General features: G+C 47.5%; 1 protein-coding gene across 8 annotated transcripts in view; it reads right to left on the reverse strand.

Moving 5' to 3' along the window:
* L3mbtl3 (L3MBTL histone methyl-lysine binding protein 3) overlaps positions 1-13,362 on the reverse strand; it is a 114,778-nt gene extending 101,416 nt beyond the window's left edge. For 2 of the 8 annotated variants that reach the window (XM_052751242.1, XM_052751236.1), the window contains exons 1-2: positions 13,259-13,347; positions 9,020-9,096 (exon numbers count right to left, since the gene is read on the reverse strand). The gene's annotated coding sequence lies outside the window, so the exon portion shown is untranslated. Of the gene's footprint in view, positions 1-9,019; positions 11,227-12,498; positions 12,518-13,258 lie in introns of those variants that run through there. The other 6 variants (XM_052751240.1, XM_052751234.1, XM_052751237.1 and 3 more) reach the window with 5 other exon arrangements.
* Between the last annotated feature and the right edge of the window lie 1,113 nt (positions 13,363-14,475).

Here is a 14,475-nt window from a genome sequence, read left to right on the forward strand (position 1 = left end):
CGAGAACTTGATTTGCTAACTTTAAAAATCCCTCAGAAAGATGCGTGGTAGGTATAACGTTTATCAACTGGGTGAACCAGGGTTGGGGAGATGGCTCAGTTGGTACAGGCCTGCCCGGTCACCGTGAGGACCTCGGTTCAGATCCCCAGAACTCACATGAAAAAGCCCGGGCGGGGGTGCATGCTGAAATGTCGCCGGATGAGATGGAGGCAGAGAAAGGTGGATCCCTTGGGTCTGTTGGCTAATCAAATGCCTATCAGACTTGCTGAAAGTTCTAGGCAAATGAGGCCCTGTCTCAAATCAAAGGGGTAAGGGGCCCAGAGTAAACAAATGCAAGGTTGTTGTCAGACCTCCACGTGTGCACCTATGCACAGACAGACAGACAGACAGACACACATACAGAGAAAGAGAGAGAGAGAGAGAGAGAGAGAGAGAGAGAGAGAGAGAGAGAGAGAGAGAGAAGGAGAGAGCAGCTATGGATGCAGCTCAGAGGTGTAGGGTTTGCAATGTATATGTAAAGCCCTGCATTTAAGCCTCAATATTAAAAAAAAAAAAAAAAAAAAAAAAAACAGCAGGGTATAGGGAGTAGAGGGACAATAGACTAGTGGAAGAGAGCACTGGGAGACCAAAAAGAAACTCACTTATCCATCCACGTCACGTTCTCCATTGAAAATTCCCAACCGACACCTCGGCTGCTAAGTACCTAGTTCACTGCTTTGCAGAAGCACAGCATTGGTGCTCCAAGAAACTCCCCTCACTTAAGCGTCAGAAGAACACATCAAAAGAAGTTCAATTCAAACCTCTTAAATGGGCTTATTCAATAAGGCTAAGAGAGATCTAAACTCGCACTTGAAGCATCACTCAACAAACACATATTGCTACAAAGAAAAATTTCCCTTTCAAATCAAGCATGACAGCCACAAGCTTTGATATTCTACTCGCCCGGCCTGATAAGAACTCTGAGTTGCACACATATTGGAATTGGGATCTGTAGTAGAGAGATGATAAGTTCTGCCCTGAGGGCCCAGGTTCACATATTGCGAGCAGACAGAACTCTAGATTATTATGATGTGAGAACTGAAACCTTAGTACAATCAAGAACCAATCCTTGAGGCTATCAAGCTCCTATTCTCCACTGGCCCTGAGCAACCAAAGATCTATGAAGCCTTTAAATACAAACTCCGTAATTAGGATGGCCAGGTCTTGCTCTTCTCTCCCTACTTGTCCTGCCGGCCTCACTGGAGTGAGAACAGCCTTATTTACAGCATAACAGTATTTCTGTGACTTGCTGCCTCTGCAGTCATAAAGACTGTATGCAAAGCAGTCGTCACCCAGGGCAACCTTCACAAAAATCTCAACTTCCTGCCCCTTCGCCCGTTCCTGTAAGAAGGTGAAGTGTTTGAGATTCTGGGGCCTACCCTATTTACTTCCTCTAAAGGAGGAACAGAAAATGAAAAATGTCTTTCAAGAAAGAAAAAAAAAATGTACACAGAAAGTGAAATCACATTAACTGACATTAACGGGCCGGCGGCCTATTTAATAAGCTTCCACCAAACGCTTTTGAGTTCACATTCAGTGTACAGACGAGGAGACATCTCAGGGCAAAGAAGAAATGTTCTGAAGAGCGCCATCATCTCATCAGCATACTACATACATACTAGAAATGGCAGTAATAGAAATTCTACACCCATTCGAGAGATCCAAGGGCCATAAAAAGAACAGGAACCTGACTGACACAGACACTTCCTTACTTTTGCTACATATGCATGAAACGAAATTTAAAAGAAAAGAAGCTAAAAGTAGTGCCTTGTTCTTTTTATTTCATTTCATAATTTTTTTAAATGCTAAAAGCAGTATCTTCTTACTCCGCTTCATATTTTTATAGCACACAGAACTAAAATTGAAGCATTTACACTCTCTCTTTTGCATGTCATAAATTAGATTTGACCAGATTTTCTTTCTCTCACGGAGGTCATGCCTCCAGGCTTATCTCGATAACCAGTTGGAGCCAGCCTCCCTATCAACAGATTGAGCAGCTAAACTGCATCCACCAAGTAAGACCATACCAACAGGGTGAATTATTTAGATTATTTAACACCCAGATGCAATTAGCCATGCAGACCTTCCAATTCACTCTTCAGGAGTCAATGGGGAAACAGATGGGGAAAATGCTCGGTTGCTTTTGCAGACGAATACAATATACAGAATAAAGGTATGGTCCTACTTAGCTGGGGCGGGGGGTAGGGGAAGACCATCGAATTTGAACGATCCATTACTCTGTAATGTGATGACAACTTTCCAAGCCACACTAAAGACTTGTTAGATGTGAACAACTCCTACAGCAGATATGTGTGGCCACTGCAACACAGAATCCCTGAAGAAGGCAAAAGGCTCTTCTCTTTCCCCATCATACACATGGCCTTCATCAGAATTTAGCACCAGTAATTAAAGCACTGTTTGCTGAAATATTTCTAACCCGGGTTGCGTTTTCATTTTTATTCTAGGATACTACATTACCACCACCACCACCACCACCCGACCCATGTGATATCCATACCCCCTCTCATGTGTGTGTGTGTGTGTCTCCCTTAAGTTTCTTTTTTTACAATCCTGGCTATTGAGTAAATTTCATGAGGTTTTCAGACTGTGTCAGTAAACTTAGGTTCCACTTTTTTCTACGCTAAAGAGGATTGAAGACAGGGTCTCACATATGCTAGGCAAATGATCTAACCACTGAGCCACAATCTTAACCTCCGTACTTTTTCCCTGTTTTCCTAATACTTTGTGTCATTTCAAGGAAGAGGACTGTCAGCATAAACCAATATCAATGATCTCAGTTCTCTGCTTAAAAAAAATTGGGATAAAAAGATAAATATTTTCTTCCCATCAATCCTTCTTTATTGCTCGTTAGTATGAGCCAATACATCAGAGAACATACATTAATCTGGAAATAGGTTTCTATTTTAATTCCAGGAATTGCTGTTTGAAAATCAGAAATCTAAAGGTAACAAAACAGTCCTAAGCCTATACACAGTAGGAAATGGACTTGGACAAGTTACTTAAGTATCTCTGAGGACTGACTGACTTTGGAAGTAAATAACAGGTGGAAGTGGAAGCACAGATCAGGAGGCTGGAGCAGGACTACTCTGGGTTCAAGGCCAACCTCCTCCGTTACAGTCAGATTTAAAGCTGCCTTGGGCAACACAGTGAAACACTGTCTCAAAAACAGAAGTAACTGTTCCAGACTAGTAAAAGTATTAGGAAAGGAACAATCACCATAAACTATGAACAGGACATGCTCTCTGTCCATCTTGAGGTCAGCAGCATGGGTAACAGCACATCCAGAAGTATACCGTGTACCTGTGACTTAATCTCCACCATTCACTCACAATCATGTTTTGTACACTCTCATATGTGTACAGCTTATCTCTCTAGATTACGGACACACTGAGACTAAAGACTGACGTTCTGCAGTTCTGTAGACAAAGCATTCACTGATTCAATGCTAAATGCTGATCATGTGAATTCTCCCCAATACTGATCTATATAAAACAGATGTTCCACAAATGAGCTGCATGAACACAAAACATTTATGGTACATATGGGGAAAAGAGATATTAGAGAAGGCATTTACCATATTACATATAATGTACACGCAGTCCTTATAACTTCCGCCAAAGCTCGTAACTCCAAACCACTTTTTTCATTTAATTACATGTATTTCTGTCTCACAGTGCCTGTGCATGTGTGCGTGAATGCATGCATGTGTCTGTGCACTTGCCTAGAAGCACACATGCCACAGCACTCCTAGGGAGATCAGGCAACCTCCCGGAGTCAGTTGTCTTCCTTGACTAGATCAAACTCAGGTCACCTTACTCTGCAGTAGGTGACTTTACCCATGGGTCCATCTCCATGGTCCCCAAATCTACTTCTCTCTCCAAGATCACCCCACTTCAGCCAAGTCCCTTTGACACGTTCTCTTCCTTCCTCCAAACTACCTGTTTCCTAAATGCGGTTTCCTCAACCCCATATTAAATTCAACTCTACATCAGGGCAATCTTCCTGGTTCGGCCTTTCCTCCACCCGCTCCATAACGGCCGCGAACAATCACTGACTCTCACCCACACACATTACTAAAATAATTTAACCACTGTTAAAAGACAACCCCTGAGAGTATCTCCACTGGATAATGAAGACTTTACAAAATACGTATCTATATTTATAAAGATATATATTAAAATAAAGACTATACAAATAATATCACTCCTATAGATCCCTTCAACTTCAAGACATCATACACAAGTCTGAACACATGTGAACACATAATGATTTTAAATACAGTATCTTCATCTATATTTTAATAATCCCAAAATCCTAAGGAGGCATGAGTCCATCCAATAGTAGCAAACAGGAATAGTGGTAGAGCAGATCTTCACCAGCTCATCTTGTGAACACACCGGTCAAAGAAAATCCATCACTTTTACTAGAAGCACAACTAAGGTGTACCTCAGCCTGGGTTAGAAAGTGGCTTACTCACGTCTGGAAACTAATTAAAGTGGAATATGAAGTGTCTCGTGTCTAACATTTGGCACCATCAGTCAGCACCCAAGTTCCTGTTTCCTGACTCACTGGCTTCTACAACACCTGGAGCATGTGTTCTCTTCCACGGCACAGTGTGCCGTGCACTGGTTACACTATTACTATATATATACTAGAACAAACTCCAACAGTTGTTACAATTGGCAGAGCTCTGTTATCTCTCCTCCTGGACTACAGATCCTGGGAGCTCCAAGGGAACAAAACCCAGCCTTTCAGATTTCACACACTGTGAAAACTCAGTAACAACTAGTTAAGAAACCAAAAACACTGCTTGGCAGAAGACTCCATGACCTGTTTGTCCTTGGGACACCATGAGTTCCATCCACTGTCACATACCACATAAAGTGACTTCTCTTATGATTTCCCTATCCTGACCTATCTACCATAAACCATAGCTATCTTATCTATGAGGGCACATGATTCCTAAAAATAAAATACCATGGGCTGGAGAGACAGTTCAGTGGTTAAGAGCACTGGCTGCTCTTCCAGAGGACCCAGGTTCGATTCTCAGCACCCACATAACAGCTCACGATCATCTGTAACTCCAGTTCCAGGGGATTCTAAGATGTCTTCTGTGTTCCCTAGGCACAAGTGGTACACAGACATGCATGTAGGCAAAATGCCAATAGGCCTAAAATTAAGAAACAACAAAACCATGGAGTTTACTCAAGAGTTACCTCTCAGTTACTCCAGGATTAATTAAATGGACAAGTACATCTTCTCTCCTTCACTACTGAGTGTTTAGGCCCTCAGGATATTGATTGGATAATCTATAAAAAGGAGATGAAATAAAACTAATAAAACCAGAACATGTCAGGGTTTGCTCTGTCAGGTTCAGTACCATTAGGATGAAAATAATAACACAGTATTGCTCTCTCTCTTTTTTTTTTTCTATCTCGATTTTAGAGTTAGCTATAATGAGCAACACAGCAACAAGGATGTCTAAAACCATGTGGGGAGAATCTTATTTGAACTTTTCCTTAAAACCAGTCATTCTCAGGAATCAATTCCTGTCCTCCCCAGTGACTTCTGTCACCACCTCCACAGTCACCAATTTTCTCACCAGCTTTTCCAGGCAGACTCACACTATACCGTCAAAACGTTAACTCCAGTAAACAAATTCCCCTCACACCAACCCACAGTTCCCTCACCCTACCATTTCCACCAGCAGGCACTATTTGTTAAACATTTCTTTTATTTCCATAAGCATTTCACTAGCCCTTCTATTCATTTGGGACAACGTTCAGGCTTCGTAACCAGTAGCATGATAGAGCATTGTTCGCCCATTCGGAAACCAATATACTTTTTTTTTAAGAAACAAAAGACGACGACGGAGCTGGAGAGTCGGCTCAGTGGTTAAGAGCTCTTGTTGCTCTCGCAGAGGACCTGGGTTGGACTCCCAGCACCCACTTTCAGCCTTACCACGGGATCTAACATCTTCTTCTGACTTCGGAGTTCACCAGGCACAAACGCAGTACACAGACATACATGCAGGCAAAGCACACACACATATACAGTAACAAATAAATCAATCTCGTTTTGTGTTTGTTTGTTTGTTTGTTTGCTTGCTTTGAGACAGGGAGGGCTTCTCTGTGTAGACCTGGCTGTCCTGAAACTAGCTCTATAGACCAGGCTGTCCTCAAACTCACAAATATCCACCTGCCTCTGCCTCCTGAGTGCTGGGATGGAAGGCCTGCACCACCACTGAGAGGCATAAACAAATAAATCCAAAGGAAAAAAATGTAAGTAATAAGGAAAGACAGACAGACAAAGCCAGGCATGATGGAACACAACTTAAATCCTAGCATGCCTGAGTCCAATGTGGAAGGGTCTCTGTGAGTTCCAGGTCAGTCTGGTCTACATAGGGAGTGTCAGAGCTACAAACCCAAGATCCTGTCTCAAAAAACAAAACAAAAACTTAAGAAAGAAAAGTGAAGTAAGAAAGACACTCACTGCTGGATACTTTGGACAAGTCTATATGCTATACAGGATACTTTGGACAAGTCTATATGCTATACACCCTATAAAGTCAGGAGCTGACCCCCCAGGCTGTCTGTGCACCAAACAACCTGCCTCTGTTCCTCACAAAGCCTAGTGACAGTGACAGGGAGGGAAATACCCGCCACACACGTGAACACCTCTCTACCGTTCTCAAAATCCTCCTTCCTTTACAACAAAAGGCAAATAGTGGCATTCCCATTCTCCAGAGGGGAAAATCCAGGCCGAAGGAGGCCCAGTAACTCAAACGAGATGATATAGATTGCCGAGTTCCGTTTGCTGACTCCTGGTCTAGCTTGCTATCCCCAGCACGTGTGGCTCCTCAGGTGAAGACTGATAAGCATTGTCTTCAACTCGGTAGCACACAGATACTACACTGACTACCCCAGAAAGCCGGGGTACTCCTCTCCCTGGAATCGTGCTCTTGTTTGCATGGTCAGGTAGCTGTTCTTGTGCGCTGTCTCTGTAGGATCACCCACACAGGTACAAGGATGAAACCTGTGACTTCTACTAACTGCACTACTTAAGTCACGCCACAAACAGAAAATGACAATAAACTACTGTTCACAATCACTTTTATTCTCTGGTCATTATTCAGTGTCACTTGTAATCCACACCTGATCCACAAAAGGGAATTAGCTCTGCTTGTAAAAAAAAAAAAAAAAAAAAAAAAAAAGGCTTAGGCCAGTGAGATGGTCAGTGAGTAAAGGCATCTGTCATTTGGGCCTGACAACTTGAGTTCAAGTCCCAGAACCCACATAAACATGGAAAGGAAGAAATAACTCCAAAGCTGCCCTCTGACTGCCATACATGTAATATGATGCATACACACCACCACCCCCAGCACACACACCGAGGAATACTAATAATAAGTAAATAAATTTTAAAAGGAAAGCCAACTTTCATTTCCTTTGGCTTCTGCCAAACAGAAATGAACAAACTCTTTAGTACTCAAGACAGAGGAGGCAGGAAGGCCAGTTGGAAAGGAGAAAGGAAGAGCAAAGAGTAGGAAGGGATGCTGGGTGGTGGTGGCGCACGCCTTTAATCCCAGCGCTTGGGGAGGCAGAGGCAGCGGATCTCTGTGAGTTCGAGGCCAGCCTGGTCTACAGAGCGAGATCCAGGGCAGGTACCAAAACTACACAGAGAAACCTTGTCTTGAAAAACCAAAAAAAAAAAAAAAAAAAAAAAGAGTAGAAATGAAATAAATAACAGAAAGCACTACGTAGATATTCTAACCCCGCTGTGGTTTCCCCCATCACATGGTCTTGATCCTAAAGGTAGGTCCTGGATTATTTATTGCCGTTAAGCTAGCACCCTTCAAGATGAGCAAAAAGATCTTATTAGATAATAGCTCTATATCCCACAGAAATGTTTTCAAAAACTCACAAGTCTATGCTATATCCCTAAGACGTGGTATGTGGCAGAAGTAAGGCCTTCTTGGATTTAATCCATAGGAGACACTTAAATGTTAATTACATATTAATTAATTAACCCTCCCCCCACACACACACTATCATAAAATTTAGCTACAAAATTGTAGCTCAGACTCCAAACACATTTAAAGTTCCCGGCTCTTCGCTACTATTGTACATTTATATAAGATATTAATTCACAATCGTTTTGTTCTTGTTTTCTCACTTTTTCAGTTGAAAAGAAAAACATTGCTTCCAGTAGAAAAAGGGGTGCTGAAATGCTAATTAAGAATCCAGTAACTGCAGGGCAGCAGTGGCACAGTCCTTTAATCCCAGCACTCAGGAGGCAGGGGCAGGCGGATCTCTGTGAGTGAGAGGCCAGACTGGTCTACAGAGTGAGTTCCAGGACAGTCAGGGCTACACAAAGAAACCCTGCCTCGAAACACACCCTCATCCTCACCCTCAGCCCGTCCGCCTCCCCCCCCCCCCCAAAATGGGGCTGGGGAGAAGGCTCAGTCAATAAAGCAACAGCCACAAAAGTGTGAAGACTTGAGTTCAGATCCTAACACTCTCATAAAAGCACCCTCATCTGCAACTTGAGCACTAGGGGGAGGGGAGCAACCTAAGAAGCCCTGGAGCTCATTGGCCAGCCAATCTAGCCAGCCAATCAGAGAGACAGATTCAGAGAGAGGGACCAGGTTTCCAAAAAAAAAAAAAGGTAGCCGGTAGCCAGCAATACAGGAAGACAAGTAGCAACTCCAGGTGATCTTTGGCCTCTCCATCTCCATGCACCCACACCAAAAACATACACACACCCTAGCACAATCTCATTTTTCCTAACTTTTCAAGCACACTTGGTATCTCCTTGTTCATACGTTCAAAGCAGTTCCCACAAACTTAGTTTTTTATTTCTCTCTGCTCACCCTGCCACACACTCTCCTTGATTTCCAAATGCAGGTTCAGCATTTCTAGTAGATAAAAAACAATTGGTTGCATCAGGCGGCTCTTACCTTGAGCGCTGGTGAAAGACAGAACTGTCTGGTGGCCTTCACAACTGCCGAGTACCCCCAAGACTTCTCTTAAGGATCTAGCAATGATTTTAAAAGAGGAAAAGGAAGAAAGAAAAAGAAAAAAAAATCAAAGCACTCTCATAACGCCTTCACGTTTACAATCTACAATTCAAACTCAACATGCATCATTCCACACAACACTGCTCTGTGTATTAAAATAAAATTAACCAGTTCCACATGAGGTGAAATTAATTATAATCATTCACATCATCCCATAGTCTAAGTTCACACAATAAAATTTCACATTGTAAATAAGAGTGATGTTACCCAAGCACTAGGGACCCTGAGGCAGGAAAATGTAAGTTCAACACCAGCCTTGAACTTGGACCTTGTCTCTCTCATTGTACACATGACAGGCAGGTGGTAACACAAGGATGATTTGACACAACCGTCATTTCTCTGGTTTTTAACCTTTAAAATTCGGGATTCTTTACATTATAAACACTGGGAAATAGTTCAACAACTCATATAATTTTTACCCATATCAATGTTTTAAATCATAAGTTATACAAAGTATCCCCGAAATAACTTTTTTACTCAGTGAATCAAAAATACATTCTTACAAAGAGAAGGTACTATTTATTTTTTGAGTATATATGTAGGTTAGTGAATAACTTGTTAGCCTGAAATTAGATGTATCAGACAACGAAACGATCGGCTCCTATAAAAAGCAAAAGCAAATTTCAAAAGTTTTTTTTCACTATTCGCCAAGTTTTAAGGACATGTTTTATTTTGATTTCTCCTTAACATTTCAGATTAAGCTACTGCCATGACTCCTTACTTAGAGGGGAAAAAAACGATGAAGGATACAGATGATGGTAATTATAAAACAAATTTCCTTGTCTACGGTGTGCCAATCTCAAATCTCAGAATAAAAAAAAAAAAAAGATTTGTTTTTTAATGTAAGCAAGGAAGGGTGGAAATCACAGGTCCCGAAAACTCAGACTTCATTGTTCTCTGATTTACAAAACTTTTTATTTCTAATCAGCATCCTTTCCCACATCTGGCTGCTAACTCAGGTCCTCTAATTACTTCCACGTCTAAACCGGCTACGTAGCTACAAGTAAAGGCCAAACTTTGCTCTCGGCCTCGAGAACTTAAGATGCGTTTAACCACTAGAGGTCCCCCCTTGGCCAGTTTTGCAGGCTCGTTATTTTGCTGCACTTGAAACTTTCCGGAGAAATGCTCTCTGCTCGACTCAGTGTTTTTCTAAAAACTTGCGCAAAAATCTACGCGACCGAGGTAGCCAGTACAGAGCCTCCCGGGCTCCCCACACCAATAAAGACATCACAACCAACCATCTACGAAAATCGAAATGAAAATTCAACGCTCCCCCTGCACACACACACACACACACACACACACACACACACACACACACACACACACACACACACCACAATCGTCTCAGTTTCCCTTAACTTAGAACAATTTTTTAAAATCTATTTTTGTTCCTGGGCACTTTGGTTGATCTCACATGCATGTTTCTGGCGGTGGCCCCGAGGTGGCAAAGGAGCGGGCCAAGGGATGCAGAAGGCGGAGGGGGAAGGGCCGTGCAAACGGCGCCTGAGGAAGTTGCATAAGGAAAGAGACTCCGTTTTTCGGGTCCCCTCTTAAAAAAAAATAAAAAGAAAAAAAAAATCAGCGGGGAAAGAGGAGGAAAAGGAAGCTGGGCGGTGGCTGCAGGAGGACAGAGAAGGGAAACCGAAGCGTCGTTTACCTTCGTGTCCCCGTGGAAGGGTGGGGCAAGAGCCCTGACCCACGCGACCCGGCAGTGCGGCTCGATCTCCCACCCTGGCTCTCACGGAGCGCGGACGGACAGACAGACACCTCTGCCTCCGCGCGGGCCGGGGCGCGGAGAAAGCCGCCCCGCCGGTCAACTTTCTCTCACGGTGGCGCGGTGGGGGCCGTGATCGCGGGGTTCGGATCCCAGAATCACCCCCCTCCCTTTTTTTTTTCTTTTTGTCTTTTTGGGTTTTTGGTTTTTTGGGTTTTTTTTTTTTTTCCCACCCTCAGGAGGCGATTAAAGTTTTCCCTCCGCCAGCCAGCGCGCCCCTCGCCCGGCCGCTCTTAAGTTTGCCTCCTCCTCCGGTCGGCTGGCTGGCTGGCTGGCTGGCTGGCGGGGCGCGCGGCGGATGCCTCGGCTCCTGCGCTTCCCGATCCCCACCCCCGCCGGCCTCTACTTCCCCCGCCCCGCCGCCGCCGCCACTGCCGCCGCCGCGCGAGGCCGGCCCCGCCGGGCCCAGGACGCGAGCGTGGAGCAGACAGCAGCCCATGAGCGCAGATCGGCGCACGCACGCGGCGCCAGGCGGACCCGGGTCGCCGGCCTCGGCCACCGCGGGCGGCCGTAAACAAGTTGCAGGCACCGCGGGCCCCCCGGCCGCAGCTCGCCCGCCCTCCCGCCGGCCGCCGCCGCCGCCTCGCACGCCCGCGCCCGCCTGCCCGCCCGCCCGCACCGGCGGCGCTGCACTAAGAAGAACACCGCGACGGCGCGGGTGCCCGGCTCGGCCCGCGCCCTCCTCCCCGCGGGGACGCCGCCGATGTCGGGCCCGCGCCGCCGCCGCCGCCGCCGCGCTCCCCAAAAAAGCACTTTCCTGCCTCGGGCAGGAAAAAAAAAAAAAAAATCAAGCAGAGGCTTTATTTCTTTCTTTTTTTTTTTTTTTCCGTGCAACTTTCCCAAAATGGCGGAAATTGGAGGCGATCTCTAGGAAATTCTCCCACAGTCGGCGGCGGCGGCGAGCGGGGGAGGAGGAAGGCGAGCCGGGGAGAGCACACACGCAAACTCTCGGCCGCCGGCCCCGCCGCGGCTCGGGTTGTGCGTGCGTGTTGAGGGTGCGTGTGCGCGCGGTGCGAGTCGCGGAGGCCTCTCCGCGCGCGCTCACACTCACACACACACCCGACCCATACACACACACACACACCGACACACACACACACCGACACCGACACACACACACACACACACACACACGGCCGCGCCGCCGAGACGCGCCTCTGCTGCCACATTCAACCAGTCCGTTCTCCGCAGCCGCCGAGCCGGGAAGCAAAGTAGCCCGGCCTCCTCTCTCCCTCTCTCTCTCTCTCTCTCTCTTTTTTTTTTTTCCCACTGCCTCGGTCTCCCGTACTTGGACTTCTCGCGCCCGCTCGCCCGCTCGCCCGCCCGCCCGCCCGCTCGCTCGCTCTCCCGGTGCGCGCCCGGCACAAAGGCCACAACGGGCGGAGGGGGGGAGCCGCAGGGGCGGCGCGCCGGGGCTCGCGTCCTCCCGCCGCCGCCGCCGCCGCCGCCGCCGCCGCCGCACCGAGTCGCGACCGCGATCGTGCCCACGGTCCCCCTCCGGTAGCCGGCGCCCCCTGCCTCGGGCCGACCGCGCTCGCCCGCCGCGCCCCCCACCTCCCATTACACACACACACACACACACCCCGGGGAGGCTGCGGCTCCGCCGCGTTTCTTTCCCCCCCCATCCCCCCCCCCCCAGCGCCGCCCCGGACACGCAGCCCCGCGGCGCCGCGCTCTCTCTCTCCCCCCCCCCCCCCCCCCCGCCTTTCACCGCCGCCGCCGCCACCCCGCGCCCGGTGTCAAAAAAGCGACCAAAGTGACAAGCTCCGGAGGTGGGGGGGGGGGGAGCCGCGGGGGAGGGGGGCCCACACGCATCCCGCCGCCTGCGCGCCGGCGACGGCCCGATCGCGGCCGCCTCGGCCCGCTCCCTTCCGCACGGCCCCCCACACCCTTCCCCGTGTGCGCGCAAAAGCAGCAAAAAAAAAAAAAAAAAAAAAAATACAAGTCTCTCCTCCCCCCATTTTTTCCTTTCTCTTTTCTCTCTCTTTTGTTCCTCTTTCGCACTCGCACTCACTACTTCGGAGCGAGATGCCCACAGACTCCCCCGCCAGCCGCTTCCGAGTCACTTGCCCACTTTTTTTTTTTCCCCCCCGGGATTAAGTTTTCTCCTCTTTCCCAGAGGCGCAGAGAAGTGGGGGAGAAACCCCTTCCCTCCTTCCCCTCCCCTGATCTCTTTCCCAAGACGAGGGTGCGCTTCCTTCCCTCGCTAAGGTCTCGGAACTTTCATCCTCCCCCAGAAAAAAAAAGAAAAGAAAAGAAAGAAAGGAAAATCAATGAATGGCTTTGGCACGGGCCCGAGCTGCGGATTAATTAGAGATTAGATTCGATCAGCCGCTTCTTACCCCCAAATTTTCTCTCTTTTTTTTTTCTCCGTCTCACGAGTAGTCCTGACAAATGGTCCAGGGCTGCGGGCGCAGTGCGCATGTGCGCGTAGAGTCAGGGCTGGGGAGAGGGGAAACTGCGCTGGTGCCGGTGCCGCCGCCGCCGCCGCCGCCGCCGCCGCCGGGGAGGCTCGCGCTGGCTTCCCTGTTACTGCTGCTGCGCCTTCGCCGCTGGAAAGCAGCAATTGAGCGGCTCGGCCCAGGCGGCCGCCCGCAGACACTGCTGGTTCAGGTGCATCTCTTCTTCGCGATCCGCGGTCGCCTGCTTTCCCGAGCTGGCTCCAAAGAACGGCCCGAACAAAATGGGAACAGACTGAGAAGGTTATAGATTTCTTTGTCTGCTTTTGCACTTTACTTTTTTTTTTTTTTTTTTTTTTTTTTTTCCTGAGGCAATTCGCAGAGCAGCGAATCCACCACCATGTGCTGGTGAAATGTGTGCATTCAGCCATTAAAGAGTGGGCCCTGGTCTCCTACCATTGCTACCCGGTGGGGGTGGGGGGGTGGGGGGGACTAAAGACATGCCACAGGTCAAGAAAAATAAGAAATAAAGTTCTAAGCTCGTACGGAGTTTAATTTGCCCTTTTCGAGAGTGGAAGAATGCATAATAAAGTCTGAAACTTGCGCGTTCTTTTCCGCATCCTAAATGGGGTTTGTATTGACAGCTTCAGCGGGTTAGGCCTCTGCTGCTCTAAAGGATGCTGGGAGTTCTACCTCAACTTAGAAATCCCTGGTAAAGTGCCTAGGCAATAAGACGGGACCGCCCGCTCGATGTACTCAGTCAAGATGGCTGAGCTTTCCTAAATAGCAAACCCAGCCTTTGTCAGCGCGTCAAATCTGGATCAAGCTAGTATTGTATTTCGATATTGACAGCCTTCTGCTTGCGGACTGCCAACTGGCTTTGGGGGGAGTTTACGCTTCCCCTTTTCTACAAGGTTCGGGGACAGACAAAACAATTCGAAGTCATTAAAGTTGCGGTAAATAACGTTGATGCCAAGAGGAGAGTTTGCTGGGAAGGGAACGAGGGGGAGAGAAAAAGCAGTAACATGTGATTTCTGAGATGGTGAAGCCAGGCTAACACTTCTCCCAGGGAAAAAAGGGAAAGCAGTGGGGAAGTAAAGGAAAGCTCCGCCCCCAGCGTCTACTGTTTGTTTTGCATCTCATGAAGGGTACAGGGGCCT

This window comes from Peromyscus californicus, unplaced genomic scaffold (assembly GCF_007827085.1).
Source record: "Peromyscus californicus insignis strain IS unplaced genomic scaffold, ASM782708v3 Scaffold_22__1_contigs__length_63687245, whole genome shotgun sequence".
Taxonomy (NCBI): Eukaryota; Metazoa; Chordata; class Mammalia; order Rodentia; family Cricetidae; genus Peromyscus; species Peromyscus californicus.